General features: G+C 42.3%; 1 long non-coding RNA gene across 1 annotated transcript; it reads right to left on the bottom strand.

Moving 5' to 3' along the window:
• Nucleotides 1-2,654: 2,654 nt before the first annotated feature.
• LOC145047980 (uncharacterized) lies at nucleotides 2,655-3,786 on the bottom strand. Its single transcript, XR_013682611.1, has 3 exons — nucleotides 3,666-3,786; nucleotides 3,396-3,464; nucleotides 2,655-2,788 (listed from the first exon to the last, which is right to left on the bottom strand). It is a non-coding gene; the product is annotated as an uncharacterized LOC145047980 (long non-coding RNA).
• Nucleotides 3,787-5,305: the final 1,519 nt, after the last annotated feature.

Genomic DNA, 5,305 nt, shown 5'->3' with positions numbered 1-5,305 from the left:
TGAATGCAGTCTTCTCAATATCCTGCTCTCTCACCTTCAGCTGATGATATCCTGACCTAAGATCGATCTTTGAGAAGTAGCTCGAACCTTGCAGCTGATCGAATAGATCATCAATCCTCGGTAATGGATACTTGTTCTTCACCGTTGCCTTATTCAACTCTCGGTAGTCTATGCACATCCTCATGCTTCCGTCCTTCTTCTTCACGAATAACACCGGAGCTCCCCAGGGTGATGAACTAGGTCGAATGAAACCGCTATCCAACAGCTCCTGAAGTTGCATCATGAGCTCCTTCATCTCCGTCGGTGCTAATCGGTAAGGTGCCTTTGCTATCGGTGTTGTTCCTGGTAATAAGTCTATACGAAATTCTACTTGCCTATCAGGTGGTAATCCAGGAAGATCTTCGGGAAAGACTTCTGGATAATCGCACACAACCGGTATATTCTGCACCTCTTTCTTTTCTTTCTTAGCATCGATTACGAATGCCAAGTACGATGCACATCCCTTGGACAAACATTTCCTAGCTTTCATCAAGGATATGATTCCAGAACTCACTCTGCGTTTGTCCCCGTACACCATAAATGATTCCTTTCCGGGTGGGTTTATCCTAACTATCTTCTTTCGGCATAATATCTCGGCATCGTTGGCGCTAAGCCAATCCATACCCAAAACGATGTCGAAACCGTTTAACTCTATGGGTAATAGTTCCTCCTGGAATTCGTTTCCGTTTAGGTCAATGACGATGTTCCTAATACGATTACTAACAGGTACGAATTTGCCACTGGCAACTTCTACAATTAGGGCGTTATCAAGTTTTTCTACAGGTAATGCTAATTTCGCACTAAATTTATGCGACACAAAGGAGTAGTTGGCTCCGGAATCAAACAGTATATTTGCAGGCAAACCATTTACAAGAAAGGTACCTGAAGCGACGTCTGCTGCCTCCTTTGCAGCCTCGAGCGTCATCTGGAAGGCTCTCGCCTTCGGCTTTGGTGGTATGTTGGGTCTTCCTGCCTCCTTCTTCTTCGGGCAGTCCTTCAAAATGTGCCCTTCTTCATTACACCCATAACAGGCCTTCTGGTTAAGAGTGCATTCGTTGGCATAGTGCCCAGGCTTTCCGCATTTGTAACAAGTGACCCCTCCATCACACTTCCTAGAGTGCTTCTTCTTGCACTTGTCACACCACTTTGCTTCTGATCCTCCTCCTCTCGAACTAGACTTCGAGAATCTACCTTTCTTACCGGACCTCGAGGATCCGTCAAATTTCCGTTTCTCTCCCACTTCCGCTCTCTCCAGACCCTTTTCTCGTATCTGGGTCTCCACATTCTTAGCAGCCCAGATGGCAGCTTTCAGAGTGGTAGTTTGCTTGACCATTGGACCGAAGTCCGCTGGTAATCCGAGGGCAAATTTGTTAACCTTGGAGAGTTCAGTTGGGACGAGGTGAGGAACAAGCTTCATTTTCTCAGTAAAGCTTGCAGCGTATTCAGTAACGCTCATTCTTCCCTTCTTCAGATTCTGGAATTCGTTGCTGATCTCCAGAAGATCCTGCTCAGAGCAGTATTGCATCTTCAACTGTACCAGAAAATCCTCCCACGACATTTTGCTTGCTTCACCTTTGGGCATTGAATCAGCTAATAGCTTCCACCAGCTTAGTACTCCAGATTTCAATAGAGGAACTGCAAGAGCAGTCTTCTGCCTATTGCTACACTCGCAACTCTCAAACATTGTCTCCATCTCAGAGATCCAGTTCATGACTTCCACCGGCGTCGGGCTTCCGGATAGACTCGGTGGCTTGGATGCCATGAAATCCTTGTATTTGCATCCACGTCCATCATTTCCTCCATCCTGGTGGTTTTGCCTAACTATCGGTGGGTTGGCTTGACCAATAGTCCCACTGTAGTTTCCTTCTTCAGTCTGCCCTTCGTTCAACTCGGGCTGTTCGAGCTGAATAGTCGCTTCCTCTCGATTTTGCTGGAGCAAACGCCTGGTTTCCTCCATTTGACGGTCCAACATTGCCTGGATCATCGCTTGCACTCCGGCCATCGTTATTGGTCCGGCAGCGGCTTCCACAACTGGTATTTGCTCGATCACGGGGGGTTGGTGTCCGTTCCCATTTGCGTTTACGTTTCCGCTACGGGTCCTTACCATCTTGATCTATATACCGAATAAGGTGGATTTAGATCTTTATTTAGGAGAGACGTTTTAAATCGTCCTTATCACTCCGAAACGTTTACATGCTAGTTCTAATATCGTAGTCGTACGTTTAGAATCCTAAACACATAAGGTTCCAGATCCGGTCGGCAACAGACCATAGATCCCGAACAAAATAACAGCATATCATGCATAAAACATTTAGCACATAAAAGCATTTTAGGCACAATTCCTAAAATAAGCTAGTGCTCACACCTCACAATCATCGCTTAGCATTCTAAGTTTAAGTCTAGAAATCCTACAAATTCCTAGTTCGCTTAAACTAATGCTCTGATACCAACTGTGACATCCCCAAAATCACGGCCAGAAAAGACCGGTTTTGTTTATACTTTATTTCAAAATCAGAGTTATCTTTTAATAAAAGGGTTGCGGAATTTGTCCCAAAACAATAATATGATAAAGATTTATCAAAAGCATTTCCATAGAAATGTATTTCATTAAAAGACTCGGGATGTCATGTTCGTACAGATCAAAAGTATAAACAGTACAATATAAGCCTTACTACATTATTTCATATCTACAGGCCTATATCCGTAATCCCTCGTCCAAAACATCACACCTATGCTCATGCGCCACTACCTGTAATGCATAAAACTGAGTGGGTCAGGCTTGGGAGCCTGGTGAGCACATAGGGTTTTCAACCCACAATAAGTTTATTAATTTCATCAATCAACAATAACCCGATTACCCGTTCCCGTTATCCTCACTTTACGTCCCTAAACACCTATCATAAGGGACCTAGCCTAAGGATCATCATCGGGACGGACACTACTGCTAAGGGGATTCCTCAGCAATAAATGTCCTAATAGGCAACCATGTGGGGGATGGAGTACACCGGTGAACACATCGTTCACAACACCTACAGGTTGCGAACCTGCTAGTGTTCCACTGGACTGTCTAGAAGAGTCCGTGGTCGTCATCTATACTCCGCTAGATGACTGGATCAACAACAACAACATCGAGGCCTCTCATCATTTTATCACACATCACCTATTACATCTACCCATGTTTTACCCCAACATTTTCGTAGATATAAAATACATATACAGTTTAAATCATTGAAAACATGTATAACAACGTTCATCTAGCATAGATAGCAAGTATTCAGATAATATGCACACATAGCACGTAATTTATATAAAATACTTCATATCTATGTGTAAGTTGAAGGTAACTATGCACTCACCGGAAAAGGTGGTGATTCCGAACTCAGACAGCGCTTCGCTTCTTAAAAAGAATTTTTCTTCGACGAAACCTAGTATTATTACCACTAGAGTTTAGTTTATTATTCGTCGAGACTAATTAATAGTCTAGCTATTATTATTATTATATAAGCGTCAAAAAAATACTTATATAACCCATAATAATAGCCCAAGTATTTATTATAAGTTCCTAATAACGTTACTATAATTAAATAAAAGTTATATTAAAAATAGCGTAGGCGTAGCTCACTTACAGCGGGTTTTATAGAAAACCGGGCTTTGCTTGGAGCAGCGTTCCCGAGCCGAAAAGCTCTTCTTCTCAGAGCCTTCGAGCACTCCGGGGCTTCCGCCTCGTGCTAGGGAGGTTCCCTAGGCTTTTCGGGGGATTTCGGGGCTAGAGAGAGAGAGAGTAAAGAGAAGAAAGAATGGGAAAGGTGTGAAGAAAATGAGGGTGGGAGAGGTGGTATTTATAGGGTGAAATGTGGCTGAACTTGGTGCCACATGTCACCATCTGGTGGCAAGCCTTGGGGAGAAAGCAATGGCCAAGATTGTGCCACATTACCCATTTTCGCACAGCACACTTCCGACTTCTAAAATCCGTAACTTTCACATACGACCTCCGTTTTTGACGTTCTTTATATCCACGCGTAGGTAATAATAAGATCTACAACTTTCATTTTGACACCGTCAGCTAATTCTCGACCGATCTTAAATTTAACAGTACAAGGAGATTATACTGTTAAACGTCTGCGTAAAATTAATAACTTCTACATACGGACTTTGTTTTTGTCTGTCTTTTTACCGTTGATTTCCTATTAATGAGATCTTCAACTCTCATTTACGTTGCGTAAGCCAAAAACCGCTCGAACTAAAATTCGAGTTTCAGGTCGTGCACTGCTAAGCCGAATCTTAGAAAAATCATAACTTCTTCATACGAAGTCAGATTTGGGCGTTCTTTTTATCGATGTTCTTAGTTTAACACATTCTACGACTTTTGTTTAGATTGCTAAGGCTAAAAAGTCTTCTATCGTAAATTCACTATTTACGTCTCCCGGTGTCGTGCCGGTTTTGCCGTAAAACTTCGGCGGGCCATAACTTCTTCGTTATAGCTCGGATTTGGGCATTCTTTATATGTACGGAAACCTTGAGACATATTCTACAACTTTATGTAGAGATATCGGGATTATCTCACACTTTAATTTTGACGCTCATTTTTATTCTTTATTAATTATATATTTATAATTAAATAATAAACACATAAACACACATAATTCACATAATACTCAAATATTTCATATTTATTACTTCAAAAAGAGTTACAATAGTTGACCTAGACTATTACATTGACAAAAATGCTTAGCCCTGAAAACCCGGGCGTTACAATTCTCACCCCCTTAGGATGATTCCGTCCCGGAATCATGCATCAGCAAACAGATGTGGATAGCGACTCATCATGTGATCCTCTGTTTCCCAAGTGAGATTCGGCCCATTCGAATGTTTCCATCGGACTAGCACCAAGTCGACCATCTTGCGTCGTAACTTCTTAGTCTTACGGTCAATAATTGCCTCAGGCTCTTCGATCAGCCTTTTATTCTCATCCATCCTTAATTCCGAGATTGGAATTATGTCGGGAACATCTCCCATGAATTTCCTCAAATAACACACATGGAAGGTGTTATGAATACCATTGAGTTCTTCGGGCAATTCCAACTTGTAAGCTTGGTTCCCAATCCTCTGAAGAACTTTGAATGGTCCAATAAACCTTGGACTCAACTTTCCTCGTTTCCCAAATCGTATAAGTCCCTTCCACGGTGAGACTTTAAGTAAAACGGAATCCCCAACTTCGAAGGTTATTGGTCGTCTTTTCTTGTCGGCATAGCTCTTCTGACGATCC

The sequence above is a fragment of the Lactuca saligna genome, chromosome 5 (genome assembly GCF_052625555.1).
Source record: "Lactuca saligna cultivar CGN05327 chromosome 5, ASM5262555v1, whole genome shotgun sequence".
Lineage (NCBI taxonomy): Eukaryota > Viridiplantae > Streptophyta > Magnoliopsida > Asterales > Asteraceae > Lactuca > Lactuca saligna.
The sequence above is the reverse complement of the archived record's forward strand: the minus strand, read 5'-3'. Positions and strand labels throughout refer to the sequence as shown.